Source organism: Corapipo altera, unplaced genomic scaffold (assembly GCF_003945725.1).
Source record: "Corapipo altera isolate COAL_440 unplaced genomic scaffold, ASM394572v1 49, whole genome shotgun sequence".
In the NCBI taxonomy this organism is placed as follows: Eukaryota; Metazoa; Chordata; class Aves; order Passeriformes; family Pipridae; genus Corapipo; species Corapipo altera.
The window spans coordinates 848589-873633 of NW_020884879.1; the positions used below are offsets into that span (position 1 = coordinate 848589).

The 25045-nt window shown below is 42.1% G+C and overlaps 1 protein-coding gene across 2 annotated transcripts in view; it reads left to right on the forward strand.

The window, feature by feature from the left end:
* COLEC12 (collectin subfamily member 12) overlaps window positions 1-25045 on the forward strand; it is a 101657-nt gene that overhangs the window by 13233 nt on the left and 63379 nt on the right. The gene's annotated exons all lie outside the window — the stretch shown is intronic.

Below are 25045 nucleotides of genomic sequence, written 5' to 3' on the forward strand. Positions count from 1 at the left end.
GCAGGCTGAAAATAAAAAATGAAAAATAAGTCAACAATTCCTTACATCCCAAAAGGAGCAGGGGGAGGCAGCATTAGGAGATGTGGCATTTGGGAGGTGGGAATCACATTCGCATGACCTTTTCTACCCCCTGAACTACTCCACTGCACCCTGCTGTTGAGCTTTATTTTGGATAGATCAGCCAACCACAGAGCCAGCATCTGTGGCTTGGAAAGTCCTGCCATAAGGCTGCACGCAGGGTTTTTTCCTACTTCTTTTTGTTGTTGTTGTTCTGGATTAAGCCCTGGAATAGCAAAAAAAGAAAAAAAAACCCTTGAGAAATAGGAAGAGATGTTAACTGTTTATTTCTGTCACCTCCAGATGAGTAAAATAATTGAGATCATTCACAACTATAGAAATAGTTTCCCTCTGTGTTGTCCTCTACCTAGCTATCCCTGGTGAGCATGCTCTTGCAGTGAACAGCGAAAGGATTTAGTAAGGAGGAGGTACTCCATTATCCTTACTATCCCAATAACAAATGCACTGTTGTGGCATGATGAGATATTTGCCTATTAACTGACTTTCATTTCTTTCTTCCTCACGGATATTGTGATGCTCCCAAAGTGAGTTATTTCTCCCCTTAGAAATGCAAGAGCATTTCCAGAAATGTGTGTGCTCTTGCACTTGGTAGGGCAGTGTGAAGGGTGCAGAGAGCCAGCAGCCTGGCAGCAATGGGAGGAGATTTCACCACAAGAGGAGCAGTCAGGGTAGTTCCACCCTTAGCTGCCATATTCTTCATGAAAACAACGTCGCTGTTGTCAGGGAGGTGTCCCAAATGTCTGCAGTACGGAAGAAGGGCCTCGACCAAAGGGAGAATGGGATCATGAAGCCATAGGATTGGCACTGGTGAGAGTTGTGTAATTCAATAGTGTTCCAATTCAAGAAGTCTTCTGTCCATACTATTTTGGAGCCTGAACTTCTTCTAATACCCCCTTCCTTATCTTTCCCAGCATCATGGGGCAGCAGAGGGAGAAGCTAGGCTGACCTGGTTTCCATACATATCTGCACCAGCATCCTGGTGTTCATGCTTTTTTGTCCCCTAAAGGGGTTATTTCCCCTTCTTCTGAAAACCTGACTCTCAGTGTGTTCCCATTTCTAACATTCCTGATGCATTTCCAGGCAGTCTCTGAGCAACCTCTGAAGTGAGTGGGACTCACGTGCCTTCATCAGCGCTGGCTTCTCCACCTGGCACTGGGCTCCTCCATGCAGGAAGGTGACCTGCACATCTTTTAAAGACTCCAAATTCAATGGGCAGTTGAGTCAGCATTTCCAGTGAAGTACCAGAGTTTGTTCTTGGGACCAGAATGCAGTGGAGTAGTTTGAGCTCCTACCTGACCAGTAGAAGATGTTATGCCTCCTGTCACAGTTGTCTTCTGTTCCCTCTTGGCCCTGTGTCCTCACTGATAAAGGGCAATAATATGGGGGAATCCCAAGGCAAGAACCAAGTTTTATTATACAAACGTTGATAAAAGGTCATTTTTAAAGCAGTCCTGTTCTGTCTGGTTGCTGGCATTGTAGAAATTTCAGTGCTGTTCCTGTACAGCCTGCTGGTGTGGGCAGTGATGAGAACAGCAGTGGGGTTTTTGTTTCAGGAGCCACAGTGTAAGAGCAGCTGTGTTAATATATTGTGACTGGAGCAGTCCTTGAACACTGACATGAGACATGGTAGGAGGACCATGACTCAAGTACCTTTGACTCCATTGTTTGGAAGTGGGAGCCCATGTTTGGAGCAAAACGTGCTCTGAAGGGGAGAAGGCTGAAGCACAAGTGTTTTGTGAAAAACATGGCTAGCAGTGAGTCACTGCTGGCAGCTGGGAACATGTGTTGGTCAGCATTTGGCAGGCAAAGCCTTGACCAAACTGCTTTCCTAGAGTTCAGCTGAAGAGTTTATTATTAGCTGCCTTGTTGCTGGAGCCTGTAGTTTGGTTCAAGGAAGGAAGAGATCAGCAGAAGGAGGGAAGGAGAGAGGCATTCTCCAAAAATTCTCATTTTGGGGAAGAAGCTTTTGCAAAGAGGACTGAATACATAGTGTCTTGCACCACTTCGCCTTTTTCTGAATCATTCTGTCCTTCCTTCTCAGATGAGTTGATTTCCGAGAATTTATCGTGCTAATTTATTTTTTAGTCAGTAGAACATTAACTGGTCACAGTAAGCCAAACATACTAAGCATAACACACTAGCATATTAAAGAACAGTGACTACAGATGCAGACAAAGATCCTAGGAAAATACATACCAGCATTTTTTCTTTTTTGAGCCTGGGACAGATTGCTGCAGGGGGTCAGGGAGGATGAGGAAAGCAGTCTTTCCAGCTGACTGATGCTGTTTACTTCTTTCCAATGGATGCTACAGATGTGCAGGGACACTGCCAGAAGTGTGATGCTCAGCTGCAATGCCTCCAGATTGCTGCACTGAAAAAGTGAGGCAGCGTGTTTCTTATCCCTGCTACTTCATCATCAGTTACTGCTCAGGTTGCTTTGAAGTTATCTGCTCCAGATAGCAAGCTAAGCCTTTCCACTGATTTTCCTCTACCAGATTGCCACCAATGCTAACTCTTTCATCAATCAGTCTCACGGATTTGCACCACCCCACATACACCCCACTTTGGGAAAGAATGAATAAAAGGGCAAAACTTCCCTTTCAATATGACATGCTTTGGGGATGCTAAATCTCAGGCATGACAGCTCAGACTAGTTTCTAATTTGGTGGTAGAAATATGGCAAGGTTTGACTCTTCCTTCTGAAATTCAGGCTCTGGTCATCACCACAGGCATGGGAATTGAAGGGATTTGATGGACTCCAAGGCAGAAGATCTGATCTTCCTAGCTCGTGGCATTTCAAAGGAATAGAGATCATTGTGCATTTTCTTTTAGAACTTAAAATCTGCACTTTACTGAATACAGTCTTTAATGTAGAATTTTCACTGTGAAATTATTAATTGCATAATTTGAAGCGACACTACAATATGGAATAGCTGAAAACAAGGGGGATTGTCCTTGAACCTCCCAAAGAATCAGAACATAGGATCAATACACTATAGATAAGTAGAAGGCTACACAGCTTGAGTAAGATAATTACCCTTTGCCCTTGGCAAACACAGCCAGAATTGGAGGCTATAAGCCTGTCCTTCACAGAGGCACCCATCTTGGTCATCTCCATGCTCTAGATCATGAGTCAGAATCCTCCTCAGCTTCACCTTTCCTCTTCCCTGCTGAGCTGTTGATAGGGGACGGTCTCTCATGTCCCCAGGTAGGTCTAGTGTGCACCAAGGCACTGGTCCTCCAGTCTTCCCCACACCCTTTAGGTCAACAGCTGACAGGGAAGGAGGGATAAAAATTACTGGGGGGCCCCCTCAAGGAAGGTAGGTACTTCTTTAGTTATCTTTAGCAGAGTATATGAGAGATGACTTGGTCAGGATGGCTCTTCTGTGCAGTTATGACAGTCTAGCTCCTGAGCATCATTCCAGGTGTAAGAATCAAATCTAGGAGTTTCTGGACCAGGAGTGGATAAATCATCCTGCCACATAGTGATGAAAACTGCTATTAAAAATCTCCTGATGAGTGGCATGGGAGCAGCTGAACTAGATCCATTCAATAACTGTTTTCTCACTATACATCATTTATAGTATTCTACACAGGAAGAAGCTGTATATTATTTCTTCACCCTTGATAGAATACAACTAGGAGGTTTTAGGAGTGTACAATTAATAAAAGCCTTGTGAATGGTTTACAGCACAAATGAAAACGTTTAAAAAATAGCGGGGGTTTTGTGCCTATAAATGTTCAAATATGACCATGGTAAGCAAAATTCATGGCTCAGAGTTTTGTGATAGTTCAGGAAAAGCATTTATTCATTAACACTGAACAGAGAGAACAATTCTTGTCCTTATCTCTGGATAAATCTCTAATAACATGCACCAAAAAAATGTCTGGCATCAGTTTGGTGGTGTGCTGTACCCACACAAACCTTAAGCCCCTAACAAAACAAAGAAAAAAAATCCGAAGCTTTAGGAATTTGTCAACTTTTCTTTATGGTTTGTAAACGACCAGTGAGGGATTTCAGGTGCCACAAGCCGCATCCTTCCCCAGCATTCCTGCACGTGTATGCCTGCAGCATATAATCATGTGGTTTAATAAAAAGTCACAGGGTCACTTATACTCACAAAGTCAGAAGAAAGTCAGGCACAGTTCTTCCAGTTCACTAATCTGGCCGTATTCGTCAGATGAGGATTTTGCCTGCATGTGTCCTGGGATAATGAAATCCTCACTGAATGGCAGTGCCCGTGTGGCTGTTCATTTTAGCCTAAGAAATTTCATTTGGAGCGACCCTTTTAATTACCATGGCCAGTAAGGTAGAAGGGGGTCAAACCTACCTTCTCCTGGGGTGAGTCCTGAGCAGCTGAGAGAATCCAGCATCTTCAGGGGTTCGGGGTTTCCGCTGGGGTTTTAGTCCCAGCAGCAGGGGCTGCATGCAGAGGAACCACCTGTGTAAGGTTTCTTTGTCTTTCTTCTTCTCTTTTCCAGTATGTACTTCCAGTACTGGAGCAGTTGGCAGGGAACTGAAGTCTCAATAAATAAATGAACAAATGCTGACGTGTGCAGTATTGCCATTGCAGAGGATTGTGCCCAGGAGCTGCCAAGGTGCCCACATGCTGCCAGTTTGTCCCTCCCGTCAGTAGCTTCTGTCTCTTGCGATGCAATGGGCATGTGTGATAAATGGGATATCCAAACCACAAATTTGAAACCACCAGTCTTTGTAAAGATGGGAAATAGCTGGTGCACCCTGAGAAATCCATCACTGCCAGGCAGTAATAGCAAGATCCAAGAAGTTATCAGGTCTATGTGTACTGTGCTAACTTGCTCAGGAGCCAGAAGAGCCATTCAGGTCTGTGGGTTTGAGGCTGCCCCTCTCTAACCTGTCCTGCTGTGCCTGGCTAAAGGCACTTCTCCTTCTAATCCAAACCCATAAAGAGGCCTCTTAGCAGCGCCTTGGGGACTAAAGTCATTCCAGCTGTGTGTTGTTACGTAGGCAATCTATTTTCTCTTAGTTACGGGTTTTTCCTATTTAGTACAATTAAAATTCTTGACATGCTTCTTCATATATTGCATTAGCATGCTTGCAGAATGCCTGTTTGATCAATCTCTGTCTTTTACAGGGGTGAATTGAAAGACAATATGGTCACCATTATGTGTGAATTTTGCTCTCTAGTTTTCATTAGAGCTATAAAATAGGTGTGTGGGCTGAACAGCACGTTGTATTTACGAATGGAATGAAAAACATTGGCTACGCTGTAAGCAACACCTGGGGATTTTGTATTTATTTCCTTGTAAACTAGCTGGACAAATAATGATTTTTGGTAACATCAGCTTGCTGCCAGAACACCTAGCCTGCATTCTGGGCTGTTCAACTTCATAACAAAATTACCTGTGAAATTAATGCCTTGGAAGGAAACTAAACATTGTATTTTCAGCACTTGGTACCATTATGTTTCCATGCAAAGGACTAACATAGGAAAACTCTGGGATAAATGAAAACTTCAGATACGAAGCCATCATGAGAAGGAAGAAAAAAATAGTTGGAAATACCCCTTAGTGAACTCTCCGTAGCACTGGCATGGGATTGTAGCACACACCAGTATTATTCCTGAGCTCCTCTGAAGCTTTATTCCAAATATAAGTCTGCATTTGTAGCCAGCTGCTACTACACTCTGCTCTTCACTGCGTGCTGCTAACTCTGTGGTTGCAAATGCTCAGATGTGTCTAATGGATCTTTGGCTTTTCTGTACCCTCCTCATAATGATTCCCTGTCAGAAAGCTGCTGTGCTGTGCTGACTGCCACCAACACAGGGACACTGGTGTTTTGTGAGAAAGGGGGTGCTATATTCTCTCAAGGATATATTGTTAGATGAACCCAACAACACACACAAATAAAACACATACCTGTCCAGTGCTGCTTACATTGGTATCCTAGATTCCTTTCATTTCTTAGGAATTTCCTCAAGATATTCTGGAGCTCTAAAGCCCACATTAAGTGACATGGCAGAGGTAACGTGTTGATTTTGCAGGGCACTGAGGCCTTTGCAAATGCCGCTCAGCATCCCATTGAGTGAGGCCCCTGAGCATGCAGGCTGCACAAAGTGGTGCTGCTGCCATTACTTTGTCAGCAGTTTATGAACAACAAGCATACTAACAGGGAAGAGCTCAGGGCTTTAGTTAGCAGCTACCAAGGCAAATAGTTGGTACAAGTTAGCATGACAGACTACAGACAGACAGACAAGTTAGCATGATAGACACACACACTGCCTTGTACGATAAGCCCCCAGCTGTCAGGTTAGGAAGCCTCTCTGCCTTTGGCTGTCTTGCTTAAAAGCTCCTGTAGTTGCTCCTGCTTCCTGCAGTTAAGGAAGCATTTGGATCTCTTGCTGTCCACTTCAGCAGCATCCAGGGAAGGGGAAAGATCAGATTAAGTTGGTAGTACAGCATTTTGTCTGCTGAACTGTCAGAAGCATTAGAGCAAAAGTGCCATGATGTTCTGACATGAGGTGTCATTTAATATTGCATTAGGTTCCCTGCCTGTACATGGTTGGTGCCTGGTTTCCCAGGCTCCTGTGGGAGCTGCTGCAAGGAAAGTGTGAAACTTAACCAGCTTCACCCAGACCTGAACCTGGGAACCAGGACTTAGACCCAGACTTAACCGTCTCTGCTGTCCTCCACCATCTCAGTCAGCAGCCCTAAGCCCAGCCAGTGTCCCAGGAAAATGACACTGTGAATGAGGTATATCGTGTTGTTGTACTTTGGCCAATTTCTTGATTTTTTCAGGGAGAAAATTTTCTGTCTGAAGATTGACTTCCACAAGAAATCTGAATATAAGGCTAGGGTAGGAGTCATTTCACCTACTTTTAGGGAGCCTAGGCATCTCTCTCTTTAAAAACACCTGTCCTTAAAGTGGCGATAGCAAAAAGAAGCTAATGCTGCATGAAGGGACTTCCATGCCGACCAATAGCATCACCATCCTGACCGTGTTGAGTTACTACATACAAATTGTTGACTGTCTGTATCATGTTCTATAAAAGTGCTGGGGAAAGAATATGAAAGCCTAAAAAAGCCTGTGAGAGAGAACAGTAAAAGGAGTAGCACAAATGAACAATGGGTAAGTACTTTAGGCTGATTTGGCCTGTTGCAGACATTGATGAGGAACAGTATGTTGCTTTGCTAAATCAAAACCAATTCAGACTCTGCTGTGCTGCAGTAGAAAAGATTAACCAAAGGAAAGCTCTGATTAAAATTTTATCCAGTCTCAAGTAACCTTCTTTATAGGGGTAAACCTTAACTGAAGCACCCAAGAGCCAAGAAATTTCTATTTGTCCTGTTTCAGCCTGGGTTAAGTGAGTGGACTGAGATTCTGGAAAACAGAGAGAAGCTGGGAGATCGTTGTGAGCGGGAAGGACTCTTGCTCAGTGCCTGGACTCAGCATGGACAAGTGTTGTGCAATGTGTGTGTGGAGAGATTTGTGTCCTTCAGATACTCTTCAGCTTGGTCAGGAATGCATCTGGAAAATCCACCCACTCATCCAGAGAGAGAGATTGATGCCTTAAATAAATAAAACATGAATGTGTTTTTGTGATTCAGCTTGTGACTCTTAATGGAAGTTTTTGTAGTAGGTGGAGTGCAAGACACAGGGATCCACTTCTCTTCAGTCCAACTGAGGCTTGTAAGGAGATTTTGTGTTTAAAGTCTTGTGCAGACATTCAGGCCTAGTATAGGAGGACTTTGCATCTTTTCTGATAGCTATTTCATAATGCATAAAGGTGCAGGGCAGAATTGCTTTCTTTTATGGATATCTGGCTTCTAGGGTCTGCTTAACAGGGCTTTGCTGAATATTTTTCAAAATGTGAAGTTTTAAACGTTTGGAAAACACTTATTGATTTGCTTTACATAACATGTATCTGTGTGCTTGTTGCCAAGGTCTTGGCCAGGAAACATGGAAAATTCTACTGAAGTTTATATTTTGAATTAGCACAGGAACAGGCTTAAAAGCTTTTACTTGCCAGGCTTGTTACAGCCACTATACACTACATTTGGAAGTGCTCAATGGCAGAAAAAATACGTGCCTTTTATATTTTGTTAATGAGTTGAGGTATGATTTCAGACCATCTGTGTAGGTAGTGACAACTGTTAACTGAAAGATTCCTTACATATATTTCTGCTTTATCATATGATGGAGGACAGCCTGGTTACAATAAATAATAATACATAGGGCCAAAAGATATTTTTCTTCCTTCTTCCTGTCTCTCTAGAAGTTAATTGCTTCAGATAGTAATACAGCATATAATGCCCCACATAACTGGTGATTTCATTTTAAATCTGACCTGTAAGTCTCAAGTTTGGAGTGTGAGAACTCTTGTCCTTAATTAACACTTTGCACAGTCTGAAACCAGTTTAATCCAAACAAACACTGTCAAGATTTCAGCATAGCAACTGTGCACAGCTAAATTCACTTGTCCCCAGAAGTTGCTACATGTCACTGCTTGCGTGCACAGATGTTTATATTGAAAGTTCTTGTGCTTTGTTTCGTGTGAGTACAACGAAACTGGATTTGGATCAGTGTGTTGGGCTACCTAACAGCACAACTTCAAATGTACAAAAAACAGACCTGTAGGACTAAATTGCATGTAGATTCCATCTGGAAATGTGTGTTTCAAACATGTTCCTAGGCATATTGTTTTCTAAGTCTGGAAAGCAAAAAATCTGAGAGGTGGTTGTTGTGCTTACCATATTCCAAGGCCCCACTCACAAGTCTTCTTGCTAACTCAAAGAGAATAACTTACTTGTCTCCTTAAGAAAACAGATTTCTTCTTGATTAATGATATTACATGATTAACTTCTTTCGCAAATTTATAAAAATTACTGTATTCATATTTCAGTATTATACAAAATTTCTCGAAGTGCCTTACAGAAAACAGCAGCGTAGCTTGGTTTTAAGGTGAGACAAACAAACAAATATCATGTTCTTCTGCTCACTGCGGAGGAGCTGAAAAATCTTTACATAATATTGACAACTCTAATACTGATGCCTCTTTAAATAGTTAGTCAAGGTTAGCTAAAGCTAGGAGAAAATTTTAGGGGCTCAAAGTAATGAGTTTGGAATCTGTGTGGGTCTGAATCAGCTGAAATACTGCAGGAGGAAGAAGAGTAGACATCTTCGTTGTCCCTTGGTTCATCAAACAGAAGCAAAGAACAGAACATTTTTCAGAGACCTATAATTCAACCCTTCTTTGCTCCATCTCTGCTGGTCTCTGATCAGACCTATTCTTTCTGCAGGGTCCAAAGCAGTGCATGAAGCCACATCTGTGGAAGATCTCTGTGCTTTGTGTGGTGTTCACAGTTCAAGTTCATCAAGGTGCAGAAAATAACATGCTTTGTGGAGATGCTGCTTTGTGGTGCCATAAGGAAACCCATGGTCTGCTTTTGCTTTTTAAGAGGTAGCAGGAGCAAAACAGTGGTGGCTCCTGTCCTTTTTATGCTTAGCTGGAAGTCCATCCATTATTCTCTCTGCCCATATGAGTTACATCTGGAGTAGTCCAGCAGAAGGTAAAAAGCTCATCTCAGCCTTAGTCTCAGTACTGAGCCCACCGAGAGGATGCAGGAGGGAAATTTGGTAGCTGCAGGAAATGTCTGCTGTTGTCAGAGGGCGATTGGCACCCAATAAACCCTGTAGACTTCACAGCTCACCTCTTGCTTCGGGAAACCTTGACTCTGGGCCAGGAACAGATGAAGAGACAGCCTGAGTTTTAACCTCTTTCAGTGTGTTACCGCCGTGCGTGCTGACCCGCAGGATGGGAGGGTGCTGGCTAGGGCCCATCTTTGCAGCAATAGCCACATCTGCTCCTCTGCTGCAGCCCTGCATCCTGACTCCTGAGAAACTTGTATTCTTGGCAAGCTGCTTTGTGGAATACAGCATGGTGGAGCTGGTTTTATTCTCAGTTGTCTTGCAAGAGGTTACTGTGAGTAGTTCTGGGCTTTAATAAAAAGAAATAGAGCTGTGTTCTCCACAACAAGCCCTTTTTATTACACTTGGTTTGAATAGCAATTGGCCTCTAGTCGTGTCTCCAGTGGAAAGAAGACCTCTTATGAAAGCCTTTCATTTACTATAGAGAATGAACTTTCCCATGCATGAAAACAGATTACCAAAACAAGCACGCAAAATAACCAAAAGAGCTGCCAAGAATATGTATGTGTCCAGTTGGTGTTTAAGGTGACTTAGAAGACACTAAGTGGAAGTGTCTTCGTAAAAGGAAGCAGAAGAGCTGACTGTGAAATTAAAAAGCATCTTGCGTCAAAGGAGTACTTAGATCACTGTAGTCTTCTGCATTTTGAACTTGGTGATTGTGCTGATGTGGCAGTATAATAATTTATTTTATTTTTCTCCCTTCTGGGAGGTTTTTAAAACAATATTGTAAAAAGAAAAATAAATAATGTCTAATGTCTTTTCAGTTGTTCTTCTGGGAAGACTTGTGGTGAGTTAAAAGAAAATACTCAGTGAAGCTGTGAATGGGAGACATTTCCAGGGTGGGTGTGTTTGAGGTTTGTTTGGGTTTTTATAATACTCCTATGTCTTTTTTTTTTTTTTTGTAGTTTTCATACGCTTTTAATACAGTGGAAACTAAATTAAGAAACTCTTCCTTATTCCAACAGTTACAGGAGCTTTGCAGGGTGATGTGTTACAGGACTATCACCCCCTTAGCACATGTGCCCCTTGGACAGTCCTGCTGGAAGGAAGCCATGGTACCACTCTAATGCTGCAGCCTTCACTCAGGCAAATTCCTAGCAGGGATTTTTTGGCAGACACTTGTCTCTCCTTTTGCTATCAGATTTATATATGAAAAGGATTTGTAGCCTCTAAGTGACCATGTTTCACCTTTTGAGACCACTATTTCTAGAACATCAGAGTTCCCAGCAGGGGCCAAGGGTGGTGCTGTCCTCATTATGATCTCATGAAAAATGTCCTCATTTTCCCTGAACACCATCAGTTTGGAGATCAGATAGCTTGCTCCCCTTCTGCCCCACGCTGAACAACACTTCACATCACAGGAAGGACTTGTTCCTAAAGCATCCTGCACAAAGTGAAAAACAGTACTTGAGGGAATCAGGGATGTGTTCATATAACTTCCTTCAAGCTATTTTAAATGAAATACAGTCCTGCAGAGTTGACCAATTTTATGAAAGACATCCACTCGCTGATGGACACATTGCATCAGCTCAGCCACCAAAACTAAGCAGTTGAGAGCACAACTGTTTTTTTGGCACTGGAGTAAATAAAGCTGCATGAGGTTAGCCGGGGTTTTCCTCCTGTCCTGTGCTGGAAGTGCAGTGCTGAGAGCAAAAACCAGAGAGCCAGGCTGCAAGGTGACGGAGATGCTCTGCAGCTGCGGGGAGGCAAAACCACGCAGAGCTGGCAGGGAACAACAGGGAGGGGGTCATCCTAAAACTCATCCAAGGGAATCCATCGTGATACTCTGGTTACTCTGATTTGGATGATGCGCAGCAGAGTTCATATTTCAGTGCTCATTCATAAAAAGCAGTGTAAAACCCTTTGGACCTCTCCGACCGGTGCCTGCTGGGGCCATTCCTGCGCTGCCTTGAATTGCTTTTATTTTATGTACCAGGCTTGACTTCACCAGAGCAGAGCATGCCACGCAGACACGTTTCAGGACAGAGTTAAAACCATCCACAGTCTGAAAAGCAGCAGGGTCCCCAGAGAGAGTGTTAAACCCAGGGATTGCTGATCTGTTTCCTGCCTTTGTTATGATTTCTGCCATGTAACCCAATCTCGCCCACCAACCAGCCTGAGCAAGCCTGGCCGGCTGAGTCAGCAGGGCACAGACCGCAGCTGCTCGCGTCACATCAGCACAGCGAGACTCCAAAATCCCAGCACAGGGTTTACTGATTTGCAGGTTAATCCTGCCCTGAAATCGGTGGGTGCTCACTGCCTTCACCCACAAGCATGGGAGAACAGAACACAGCAGAGAGGAGATGGACGGGTGGTGAAGGGGGTGCTCACCAGTCAGCTGCAGTTGTGTGCTTGTCTAGAAGGGATATATTGGGCTATAAACTCAACTAATTGCTTTTTATATGGGTCCCAATGTGGCCCTTTAGGAAAATCCCATAGAAAATGAATATGGCTTTTAAGACTCTTGGATGGGGACTCTTTTTTCATGTTGACCTCTAAAAACTTTTAAAAGGCTTCATGTTCTTAAAGAAAAAAGAGCATTATCTGCACACTTTCACACATTTTTATCAGAGCACAGTCTGTGCAGCCTTGCAAATGCAAACAAATAAAAATGGGACATAGTTTAGTGAGAGCAGGGAGGGAGAGCCATGCCATGACCGGCCGCTGCTGGCACTTGGCACAGATCCACGGTGTTTCACCTCCCGCTCTTGGAGACAGCCGGGCCCTACATGTGCATCAGCTGCTTGTCTATGAACAGGGCTGACCTCACCCTGAACCCTATTGCTGTTCAACAGTCAAATCAAACCAGTGCCCACACTTCTTTCCCTTCCCCAGGAGTGGTAGCCCAGTGAGGAGGAGCTCTGGGAGGAAAGCCTGGTGCTGCCAGAATAAATGCTGATGAGTTCTCTTGGGGCAGAGGTGGACAGCACGATCCTGCTTGCTTTGTGGGTCCAGGTTCCCTGGCAGAGATGTTGTGCTGTGCCCTGGTGCCTTGCATCCGGGTGAGGGGCGCAGGGTGATGTGTGGCAAGAAAAATTCATCTTCTCACTTTGTTTTTTCCTCTTTCTTGTGAGACTGACGTGAGCTGGTGCTGACATCTGATCTGCTTTTGATCTTTCTCTAGCACAGGCTGTGTATTTTTTAAAGTGTTTCACTGCCAGAGCTGACCACTACTAAGAGAGAGAAAAAGCAGTCCGCAAATATCCCCATTGAAAACTGTGGATTTGCAGATTACATTGTTTGTTTTTCAGCCAACTCATAAGATGTTGCCAGCAGATTTCCAGTAAATTAGACATTTAAGTCAAAGTGGCTTATTTGAAGTATTTGAACAGTGGCATGGGGAAATCTTGGGTGAAAGACAGAGTTAGGAGGAGGACGATCTTCAGTTTATCTGCAGCTCTGCCTGGTGCAGATGAGATACCCACAGCAGACCATCTTTCTCTTATGGTTATGGTTTGTTATGAAGGTTTGGGATTATCCATGCTGATTTCGCAGGCCTTAAAATTCTGATCATGCATTTCAGCTGTAGTACAGTAGGTGAAAAACTGTGGGGGTTTTTTCTGGGATTTCTTGCTTCAGGCTCTTTTTGAAATTCATGGAAGCTATCTGTAACATAATTTTCTCATAATAATTTTAAATATTTTTAGAAATGTGATGAGAGTGGAGAATTTTCTGACTATCATGAGTTACATTCTCAGGTCACAGACAATTCTGTTGCAGTAGGTACAACTCTGCTGATTAAAACAGCATTGTCTCTGACAGTGTTGAAGTGTAAAATTATTTGGGTAGGTTTGTGTCATCCCACTGTTGGAAGGCAGGGAGTTAAACAATTCCTTTGCAGTCAGCTGAAAGGCGTAAGTAAGTACATTGCTTTAAATCACAGTAAGATCCATCATTTATTTTCATTGTATTTAGTGTATTGGAGTCAGGATCTCAATGAGCAGAACTAGTTTCCTCTGCAGTTGCATGTGATATTCAGTCCATTAACACCTGTCAGAGGAGGTTGGGGTTCCTCCTGCAGAAACTAAGGCATAAAACTATGTTTAAAGAACCTAAATAACTTTGTGTACCTGGGCATTTTAAATTTGCACCCTTGTACTCAGTTCTATATATTGTAAAAATGAAGATAATTTACATTATTATGATATTGTGTCTAGTAAGTAACACAGAATTGTCTCTCACCACCTCCTAATTCAAGAACATAGAGTCATAGAATGGTTTTGGGTTGGAATGGGTTGGAAGGGACATTAAAGGTCATCTAGTTCCAACCCCTCTGCCATGGACAGGGGCACGTCCCACTAGACCGGGTTGGGTTGCTCAAATCTCCATTCAACCTGGCCTTGAACATTTCCAGGGATAAGGCATCCACAACTTCTCTGGGCAGCTTCTTCCAGTGTCTTACTGCCCTCACAGTAAAGAATTTCTTCCTAATATCTAAGCTAAACCTACCCTCTACATGATATAAATGCATAAGCAAGAGTTCGTTAAAACCTGGATAACATCAAAGAATTATTGCATTTCACAGTGCATGTTTTAAAGGTTTGGAGTAGTAAAGTTAAACCTGTCATGTAGTTTTGCATCAGATGGGTATGGAATTTATAGAAATAAATAATGTTTTGTTCAGTACTGGATCTTCTCACTGATCAATAGTGTTAAGTGAGTCTGTTTCCCTTTATGTAACTAGTAAGTTGGTATTTACTACAAGATGATTTGAGATGGACATTCTAACATTCTCATTGCTGTACTATTCATTTTTAATGAATAATAGAGATGTTGAATGTGGTCCTAGATGACTGGGCGACAAGAAGGTTAATAGTTAAACTTGATTTTATGATATTTTGTGTTCTGAAACAATATTCATCTCCTATATATTTGATCATATGTATTAGCCAGTCTGTAAGTTTCTGATATTTTCTTATCTTTTATTGGGAAAAACCTTATAAGAAACCAGGCTGATAGCTCAGAGTTTACCACACTGCAGCTCTGTTTTCCAACTACGTTTATGTGTCAAGGAACCCTGTTAGTTTTTTGTTGTTATGCCCCAACTATCTTGCAGATATATGCCAAAGGAGAAATAGCAAGGACCAGGCTTATCTTACTTCCTCTGTTTTGCTCAAAAAGACTTCAATATTCACTCAGCTCCCTTGAGGCAGTCCTCTGTCCTCATCTTAATGTTAGAAAAGTGTTTCTTGGTACTTTCATGTAACTGGCCTGCTCTGCCATGCACATGTCCCTGCTCTGTAGATGAGCTTCTGCAATTGTGTTCACCCTTCCATCCAAGCAGTAGCACCCCTCCTGCTCCACAAGAGTAGTCTGTGAGATGGGGTTTCATTTGTAAGATTACTTGGAGTGCTGCCGAAAATACATAGAAAAAAAAAAAAAGGATAGCTAAGCAAAACAGGAAGGCCAAGACCTGCTTTTGACATGAAATGAGGACATGAGTATCACCAGCCTCTGTGAATTGTGAGCTCATACCGATTGCCTCAATGGCATTTCTACTGCAAGCAGAGGGAATGCACCATGAAGAGACAGAGCACGTGCTTTATACCCTGTGCTGCTTGTTGCAGGATCACCTTGGCCTGAGCTAATTGGAACGGACAGCAATTAAGAGTAATTGAGGTAGTCTTTCTAGCTCAGTGATTTCCCTGTAGCTTTTAATAAGGAGAAATCGGAAGGAAAAACAAATGCTGGTGTTCACTAAGCTCTCATGAGTAGTTTCTGATTGTCTCAGGATTCAACAACTCATTAGATGGAGAATTGGCAGCGCTTGGTTTGAGTAACACCAATTTTCTGCATGTCTGTGTGATGACATTTTTGTTTACATTCTTGAAACATGTGGAATGTTAATTTTTCTGTATTTTTTTTTGTCTTGGTATGGGGTTCTTGGGTTGTTTTGAGCCTGAGCTTGTTTTCCTCTATTATGTAAGAAGTCAAGATAACAGGAAGTGTGATGTACTTTCCTCTACTGGTACTGCAACTAAAGAAACTACAAAGACAGGACTGGCCAAATGGGATCCTTGTTGCAGGCCTTTAGTCACAATAAATCACTAGTTTTGGAAAATATAGTAATAATATGATTTTATTAGTTTGTTTGTTTTATAATATTGCCTGTGTTTAGCGTGAGTAAGTACCAAATAGATTGCAAAGGGGAAACATGTTTGTGATGGTGGCAGCCCTGGCTGAAACAGCTGCTTCACCTGCAGCCTGTGTGCTGGGCAGTCTCTGCTGGGACCACGGCTGACATACCAAACCTGTGAGCAGTGTCCAGTGCCTGCCAATGAAAATAAAAAATGTTTAGAGAAATTTTTTGCCCTTATCCCCCTGTCCCAAAATGTGGATTATTTTTTTTCTCCCAATTTGTTTTGGCCTAAATTCAGGACCCCAGAGCAAGAATTACAAATGGTTGGTGAGAGGGGGCAAAGAAGGTTCCATGTCAACTGCTCATCCTGCTGCCTACATAGCAGAGTCCCTCATGCCCACTGGTCTGTGGATCCCTTGCCACACCATACCTGTGGGAATACCTCCATATTCCTGCATACCTACAAACTCAGGTCCTCAATAGGCTTTATTCATAACGTGCAACTAAAATGGTGAATCCTCTACCAATTTCTTCTCTGAAACAGCACACGTTTTTTACAATCAAGCCATTTGAGCATAACTTGGGGTCAGTGAACTGTGGTAGAGAGTACTGTAACAAATGGGGAAATTGTACTAATAAACGCATAAACTTTCAAGAGACAGCTGATGGTAAATTCTTTTAGTTTACCACAGTTTCTCATAGGAAATTTGCATTTTTCACTTTCTGGACATTAGGGATTCACAAATAAAGACTGATGTCTTCATCAGGTACCCACCAGGCTGCTGATGGATCCATATACTCAGTCTAGCTGTAAACAAAACACACATACTTATGACACGTTCCAGAGAAAGCAAACAGAATCAGAGGTCTTCATCTCTAATTAGCTACTACTTTGAAAAAACTTTTCTCAAAATGCAGTTTTCACATTGAAATAATAAACTGTCATGTTCTTCCTTCTTACATGCCACCTACCTCACACAAATGTTGATATGCATTATTCCTGCTACCTGTGCAGTAACCCTCATCTTTGTGTACATGCTCATGACATGCTCTGATCTTGTTTTTCCAAAGCCCCATTAAAGCAGTCTTGTGGCTCTCTGTAAAACTGGGAACATCAGAGATTCTTCTTGACTACCTGTCAAATACACAAGGAAAACTTTAACTGGACAGTAATTGATGGTTTAAAGCAAGTTTGCACACAAAAGCTAAATCTGTAGCCGTGATGGCACAGAATATCCAAGTAATGAAAACCCCACTGGATCCTCACTCTCTCAGTGCTTGGGTAAATTTTTGGATATCTAGAATTATAGAAACACCGAATCAAAGAACGGTTTGTGTTGGAAGGGACATTAAAGATCATCTAGTTCAACTCCCATGCCATGGGCACATCTTTCACTAGATCAGGTTGCTCAAAGTCCCATCCAACATGACTTTGAACACTTCTAATACTGAGAAATGCACAAATTCTTTGAGCAACCTGTGCCCGCCCTCATCATGAAAAATTTCTTCCTTTTGTCCAATTTAACTCTATCCTCTTTCAATTTAAAAGTGTTTCCCTTTGTCCTGTCTATAGGCCTTGCTAAAAGGTCTCCCTCCATCCTTCTTATAAACCCCCTTTAAGTACTGAAAGGATGTTATAAGGTGTCCCTGGAGTCTTCTCCACTCCAGGTTGAACAACCCCATCTTTCTCAGCCTGTCTTCACAGGAGAGCTGCTCCATCCCTCTGACCATTTTTGTGGCCCTCCTCCAGACCTGCTCCAACAGGTCCATGTCTTTTCTGTGCTGTGGACACTGGATGGACGTACAGAATTGGATGCAGTATTCCAGGTAGAGTTTCGCAAGAGCCAAGTAGATGGGAGAATTGAACCCCCCTCCACCTGTTGGTCACGCTTCTTTGACACAGCCCAGGATGTTCATGCTGGCTCATGTCCAGTTTTTCATGCACCAGTATCCCCAAATCCTCCTCTGCTGAGCTGCTCTCAAATCCATTCATCTGGGAATTTCCCAGACCTACATACAGGACCTTGCGCTTAGCCTTGCTGAACTTCATGGCATTCACATGGGTTGACTTCTTGGCCTTGGATGGTCGCTCTGGATGGCATCTCTTCCCTCAAGTGAATCAATTGCACCGCTCAACTTGGTGTCATCTGCAAACTGGCCAAGGGTGCGCTTAATCTCACTGTGTCATTGATGAAGATTTTAAATAGTATTGGTCCCAATAGGGGCCCTTCAGGGACACCATCATTTACGGTTTCCACTTGAACAGTGAGCCGTTGACTGTAATTCTTTGAACATGGCCATCCAGCCAATTCCTTATTCATCTAACAGTCATTCCATGAAACACGTCTCTCTCCAATTTAGTGGCAAGAATGTTGTGGGGGACTGTATCAAAGATCTTACAGAAGTCCAAGTAGATGATATCAGTAGCTCTTCTCTTGTCCACCAGTGCAGTCACTCCATTATAGGAAGGCCACTGGATTACTGAGGTGTGATTTGCCCTTAATGAAGACATACTGGCTGTCTCTAATCACCTCCCTGTCTTCCATACTTTTCAACATAACTTCCAAGATGATGTGTTCCATGATGATCTGTCCAATGATCTTACTAGGCATGGAGGTGAGTCTGACTGGTTGGTAGTCACTTTTACCAGTGAATTCAGGAATTTAATGAAAGACTGGATAGAAAAGGTATTTTTTCAGTCTATTTTCACCATGATTCATGGTCCATCTATTTGTGATATGGAAGTTTCTAAGCATCAAATACTTCTCTCATTTAAATCTCACATGTGGGATTACATACTGCAAATATGACTGCATTACAGAGGGCTGAATTTGGTCTTAAACTCCAAGTATATAAGTTTGTTTTTATATGGAAATACCTCTGTTCTGAATTAATACAATGCTGATGTATTGCTCTAATATTAGAGCTTGTCAAAAACTTTTGACTCTTTTGTCCCAGAGAAAATGCTGGCATTTCAACTTTTTTTTTTGTTGCTCTGAATAAAGGTACCATGTAGTTTGCCCTTCACTTCCCCTATGAATAAGGGGAAGTTGTAGAAAGGATCATCTTGGAAAAGCCTAGACAGCTTTATTTTGAGGTCTTCCGTTGAAGCGCAGTTTCAGAATTCCTGAATGACTGAGCTATTCCACTTTATTCTGGTGTGATTTTAAATTTTGTTTCTTTGTTTCATGGGAAAAACAGATTATGTCTCAGTTTTCACCAGAAGTCTGGGCTCCCTAGCCAGAGATGCATGGGGTATCACAGTGGTTTATTTAGAAATACTGTCCAGTGTTTCCTTTTTGTTACCTCAAAATAAACACATTTCAATTGAATAATGCAATTTTTCAGTTTAACAGAATGTTTTGATGCTTATTCATTACAATTTGTCTAGAATCTAAACATTATCCACAGCTTCTTTTAGCTTTACTTAAAGAAAAATTTGGGAGTGTTTGTAAATACTAAATCTTTCAAATGGAACTGCCTTATTCCATAGGCACAATATTCTAGTAAAAATTTCCACTGGATTTAATTAAAAAAAAAAAGTGTCACATTCTTCACTGTGGTTTCATCAGCAGCACCCTGCTCAAAAATGTATTGCAGATTGCCCCTCCATTTATAGAAACTGTATATTTCATATCTGCAGAAAATCTGAGAAGTGATTGAAATGCTTCATGCTTGCAGTAACAACTGTTCCTTTTCCAGTGTCTAAATGATGGGTTCTTGCTATTACTCATGGTGCTTATTTCAGTAGTATCTGAAATTCATCCACCAAAAATTCATGCTATGAACCATGCAGGTACCAAAGAGCTTGTGGTCTCAGCAGGTGAGGTAAGAAAAGAATGGGTAATAACCTCCAAGCCAAGGGAAGGATGTGACAGCAGCAATTAGCATGTCTGTTTTGTTGGCTTCTAGGCTTGAGATCCAAAAGTAAAAATAATAGACAGTAGTAGCATTTTAGGAGCATCCATGATTCCAGGAGAGCCTTCCCACTGGATGACAAGGTCCTCAAGTCTTTATGAGCAATAATTAAATTAGTTCATCTGTTAGCTGTCACATAAAAACATATATTCATCTATATTGCTTTCCACAAAAATTACTGTAGAGAGCCAAGGGCTTCTTGCCCTGTTTGTAAACAGCTAGTAAACATGAGGTTGAAGTATTATCCAAGCAAATTCCTAAATGCTTTTGTTACTTGAGTTGTTTCGTCTAACACCTCTATACCTTTTGGTACAGGCCAAGAGGGTCTTTATGTGTTGATCATCTTCGTCTCATTTAAACTTCATAATCTGGAACCAACACAGGGACATTTTCCTAAGAGATTTCCAGTTACTTTTTTTTCCACTTTGAGTATCAGAATACAATGTGAGTTTAATGAGCACAGTCAAAAAAAATCACCAAGAGAATATGTATGGTTTATAGATGCATACAAATTATGCCTTGGAGAATAAAAACCTCTCCAAAACTTGCAGAATAGGGTACAGGGATGGAGAATGGTGAGGGATGTAGCATTCCCATTTCTTCTGCTCAGTTCAGCAGAGTTTTAGCATGAAGTGATGTGCTTGTGGCTATAAAACTACTCAATGTCCCACACAGATCAGGGCTGTATTTGCCCATAGTGTTCTATGCTGGAAAAGGACTTGTTGACAGACTCCTTGCTGCAGCAGCATCATGGAAGGTATTACAGCTAATTCAACATGTCTCTGGCAGGAGTTAAGCAAATTTGAGGCTTCTGTGGTATCACTGTTCTTCCACATCAGCATTTGTGAGAGTTAACTCGGCTCCTTATAAGCAAATATAAACAAACCAGTTCAGATTGTACAAATTCCAGGGGTGGAACCAGTGCTCACAGCTGTGACAAATCAGGATCGTGACCTGTCCAGAACAGAGGGATACTGTTTTTTCCTGAAACACTCTAAAGGCAGGAAAGATGGAACCTGCTGAAAACACATTTTTACTCTGATGAAAAACAACCATGAAGTTACTGTGTTTTTTGATATTTAACTTATTCTGTTTGTCATCTGAAATGGTGGAACGGGCCACTTGTTATTACTGTAGTATATGCACATCAAAGAACCAAGGCTAATGTAATTAGACTGTTTTCAGCAGATAGAAACAAACTGGAGTTTATTATGAGTGAAGAGAGCAGAAGTGAGTTCTTCCTGACAGAAATCCATGAAAATCAATTAGATTTTTGTCCTGCCACTGTGGAGACAGGCAAAGTGCCGGCTGAACCTGATAGAAGTCTTCCTTTGCATTATTCAGGCAGCTGAGTCCATCAGCTCTGCCTGGTTTTTTTGTTGGGTTTTTTTTCTGAATTAGGTTGAATGTGATGTAGACAGGTGTAGTAAAGCACACTGGACAGATCATGCTTCTCTATGATGCATAATTTTTTATACTGTTATTCAACAGGTTTTTGAGACTTGCAGCCCATCCTGATGGGTGTTTGAAGTCGATGCTGATGGCTTTCACTTTCTCAGAGAGGCTGCTGTGAGAGATTCAGCCCCTCAGGGGAAGCTCAGCACTGAGGGCTCCTGTGGCACATTACAGAATGGTCCAGGAATTGGCTGCAAATTGTCACTGAGCTGCAGCGTTCTGGCTGAGGTGTTGTGCGCCCTAGCTCCCAAAACAGGTAAAATGTGAAAAGATGAGTATTTTGCTTTTTCTGGTGAAGTCTGGAAGGAGTCTGACTGACCTGTTGTGTTCCTCTTGAAAAGCTTTTGGATGACTTAGAGGAGCTAGGGAATCACCAGAGGAATCAGGGATTGAATTGTGAGGAAGGTTTGTAGAGTTGGCTTAGGGTGTGCTCACTGCTGAACACAAATGAAGTGAAGCTGTCCTTGGCTGTGTGTGCAGAGGAGTAATACCAAGTTATGTAGCCCATGGGCCAATTCCGTGTAAATGAAGCCCTTGTTGACTCCCTGTGGGTTCAGAGGGGTTGGCATGCACCATTTCCTTTTCTATTCTGAGCATTTTTGGCATGGTCATAGCACTTCAGAGACTTGCACAGTGTACACCCCAGGCCTCATGACTATGGTCCACTGTCTTCAGCTCAGGACAGCATGCTGACAGGGTGGATAGCAGAGTGACCACGTCCCATGCCTGTGTTTAGCAGCTTCTGGGGCTGCCCCCACATTTGACGCCAACCCTGTCAAATTGGGCAATTTTCACTTGATCCATCTCACCAATCTAACTTGTCTAGTGTCATGCTTCTTATGCCTATTGATGGCTTTTTTTGTGGCTAACCAAACTAAGTAGGAACTGAAGAGAGAGAATTTTGTGTCCTGGATCCACCATGAACTACTACTTAAGAATGACTGTGACCTGCAGACTTCTTCCAGTCTTCCCCTGTTTTCACAAGGGTAAATCCATTATGAGATTAAATAACCTTCCTCAAGATGCAGGAAATGTGGTAAAGGAAACAGTCATTTGGAAGAAGGATAAAGCAGCCTGGAAAGATATGTTAGTATAGACACTAAAAGAAATTCTGGATTCTTGAAAACGTTTTGCAGGGGCTATCCCAAAGTCCATGTAGCTTCAGTAATCCAGTGATCTCTTCCAGCTGTTATGATGAGCACCACAGCATAATAATCACCTCCATGTGCATTACTTGTTCTCCATTTTACGATATGTCTCTGTACTTACTAGATCATTGACAGGGAAACAAGCAATCCATTGAAGGAGACCTGGATGTAATTATGCATTATTCAACTGATTCCTATTAGTGCTAAATAACAAAAGATGTTACACGTAATCTGAATCAGTAAGATACATGGAGGAGTATGACAGAGTCACGAAGACAAGGACTGATACTCAGCAGAGACTGCTGCTTTGGGAGATACAGTCCTGTTGACATATTAGCCATGATGCATGTTAACAATGTGTCACTAATTTTGGCTTAACGTTCTCTCCAGGTATGAGAGAGAAACACTGAGGTTACACAGGAGTTGACTAATGACAAGTAAAACCTGTCATGGCACAGAAGAACAGGAGATTTTTGTAGTCCATAGAGAGCAAAAGCCCAAAATAAGAGAAGAGAGAAAATATTTCAGGCTGGTGCCTCTGCTTTGTCACAGGAATGGATGTGAAGTCCTGGGGAATCCTCTGACCCTCTCTAAAAAACACAATAGGAGCCAGCCAGACCACTATCAGCAGACCCCAAGAGGGACTGCTCATCATGCAGGTGGCTAGTTCTGCACTCACAAGTCTGCTTGTGTAACTATGGCTCAATGCAGGGACGCACAAACACGTGGTAATTAGTACCATCAGCATCCAGGGTGGTGCTGCTCAGTTTCTGCAGTAAAGTTCAGTACAGACTGGGAAATCCTCAGCCCTACCAAGCACTGAGGCCATTTTCTGACTGACTTATATCCAGTGTGTGATTTGCACTCAGGCTCTGATTGCTAATAAATTTAGTCCATGGTGGTGCTCTAATAAGGGATCACTTTTAGGCTCTGACTAGGTGTGAGTCTTGACAGTGTAACTATACTCAAATACTTAATTTTGGACAAATTTCCTCTTAGTACTTGGAGACTTATAAATGTGTAAATTGAAAGGTAAGGAGAGAAAATCCCTCCGAAGTTAAGCATTTGGTTTGGCACCTAATGTTCTTGATATCACTGCAATACTCTGAGCCAACTGTAGCAGTTTTATTCCACCATAAAAATGAAGAAAAGGATACAGTTTTTAAGTCAATTGTGCAAGCTTTTCTTGTTGATATGCTTGGTAAAAGGAGATTCCTGATTTTTTAATAAGTGGCGTGGTTTAACCCCAGCTGGCAGCTAAGCCCCACACAGCCTCTCACTCACTACCCAACCAGCAGGATCAGGAAGAGATCAGAAGAGTAAATGTGAGAAAACTTGTGGGGTTGAGATAAAGACAGTTTAACAGGGAAATCAAAAGCCGTACACAAGCAAAGCAAAACAAGGAATTCATTCACCACTTCCCATGGCCAGGCAGGTGTTCAGCCATCTCCAGGAAAGCTAGGCTCCATCACGTGTAACAGTGACTAGGAAAGACAAACACCATCACTCTAAATGCCCTCATCTTCCCTCAGCTCTGTATGCTGAGCACAGTGCCGTATGGTATGGAATACCCCTGTGGTCAGTTGGGGTCAGCTGTCCTGGCTGTGTCCCCTCTCAACTCCTTGTGAATCCCAAACCTGCTCACTGATGGGGTGGTATAAGGAGCAGAAAAGGCCTCGACTCTGTGTACGCCCTACTCAGCAATAATGAAAACATTCCTGCGTTATCAACACTGTTTTCAGCACAAATCCAAATGATAATCCCATACCAACTACTATGAAGAAAATTAACTCTACCCCCTCCAAAACCAGCACAATAAGCAAGAAATAGCTGTGGAGTTTAGTTTATACCTCATGTGTTCCAACAAGTAAAACATTGTAGGAATTAAGGCCAAGAGGCACAAGTACTGAATGCAATGATGATGAAAATAATCCCAGTAGAATTAGGGAAATATCCTTATTATTATTATTTTTGTTATTATTATTTCATCAGAGGCCATTATCTTACAATTTTTCTTTCAGAACCGGATTTCAAAACTGATTAAGGGATTTTCTTTACCCAACCATATTTCAGAAAGTGCTATTCTCTCCACAGATACTTACAGAGGTAGATGCTCAGTTACATCTTGTACATCTATTTGACTTAATAAAGACATCTGAGGCCAAAGAAAAATTTTGCTAGCCACTCCTCTTTTGTATCTGAAAAAGAGAAATAAATCACACTGTCTTCAGCACAATTATGTTAGTTTCTTGTGCGTCATGTCATTGATAAGCTGCATATTCATCAACGAGGTAAGGAGAGATGAAAAGTTTTTATGATAATCTTTTCCTTAACAATGGGAATTCACTGGTCATCTCACAGTCCTCATCAACCTTTTCAACATGGGAAATGTGTATCATCATCCTTTTGATACAGGAGATGAGACTTAAACCAAAGCAAGAAATTTGCTTGCAGTCATGGCAGATCAGTGTTTCTGAGGAACCTGTAGAGCAATTAATAATTAATTTGTGCTCTGATACAGGGCAGGAGGAAAGTCAGGATATCCTGATGGTCTTTTAGCTGTAGTGGGAATGTCTGTGTTGGGAAATTCATGTAATCTCCATCTGAAAAGGTAAGGAGGAGAAAATACACTTTACAGATTGTATGGTTCTTTGCCTCTGAGAACAGCAGACCACAGAC